This window comes from Nerophis ophidion, linkage group LG27 (genome assembly GCF_033978795.1).
Source record: "Nerophis ophidion isolate RoL-2023_Sa linkage group LG27, RoL_Noph_v1.0, whole genome shotgun sequence".
NCBI classification, from domain to species: Eukaryota; Metazoa; Chordata; class Actinopteri; order Syngnathiformes; family Syngnathidae; genus Nerophis; species Nerophis ophidion.
Window position 1 is genome coordinate 15948318 of NC_084637.1, and position 1160 is coordinate 15949477.

Genomic DNA, 1160 nt, shown 5'->3' on the forward strand with positions numbered 1-1160 from the left:
TGAAGGCTTTAATTGCTAAATAAAGGAACTCTCCTGAAGGAATCAATAAAGTACTATCCATCTATCTATCTATCTATCTATCTATCTATCTATCTATCTATCTATCTATCTATCTATCTATCTGTCTATCTATCTATCTATCTATCTATCTATCTATCTATCTATCTATCTATCTATCTATCTATCTATCTATCTATCTATCTATCTATCCATCCATCCTTCTATCTATCTATCTATCTATCTATCTATCTATCCATCCATCTATCTATCTATCTATCTATCTATCTATCTATCTATCTATCTATCTATCTATCTATCTATCTATCTATCTATCTATCTATCTATCCATCCTTCTATCTATCTATCTATCTATCTATCTATCTATCTATCTATCTATCTATCTATTTATCTATCTATCTATCTATCTATCTATCTATCTATCTATCTATCTATCTATCTATCTATCTATCCATCCTTCTATCTATCTATCTATCTATCTATCTATCTATCTATCTATCTATCTATCTATCTATCTATCTATCTATCTATCTATCTATCTATCTATCTATCTATCTATCTATCTATCCATCCATCCTTCTATCTATCTATCTATCTATCTATCTATCTATCTATCTATCTATCTATCTATCTATCTATCTATCTATCTATCTATCTATCTACCTATCTATCTATCTATCTATCTATCTATCTATCTATCTATCTATCTATCTATCTATCTATCTATCTATCTATCTATCTATCTATCTATCTATCTATCTATCTCGCTATCTATCTATCTATCTATCTATCTATGTAAATACTGCATATTTCAGTTTTACTATAAAAAACAAAGTTGTCTTTGAGTGAAAAGGCATAAAACATTATTTGTTTAACTTTATATAAACCTCAAGTTGATATAGAGATTTACTGTAAGCATTAAATTAAAAAAAAAATAATAATTTTACTTTTTGACATTTTAGTGACTGAGACCCTCTATACTCCCCAGGAGCCCTAAGGATAAAAAAAAAAATCCATATATTTTGTTATGGTTTGAAAAGGAAAAATATCAAAAATGGCCCCCGCATGCTTAAATTTTTCCGTGTGCGGCCCTTTGTGGAAAAAGTTTGGACACCCCTGTTTTAGGCTGTGACGTGTACGAC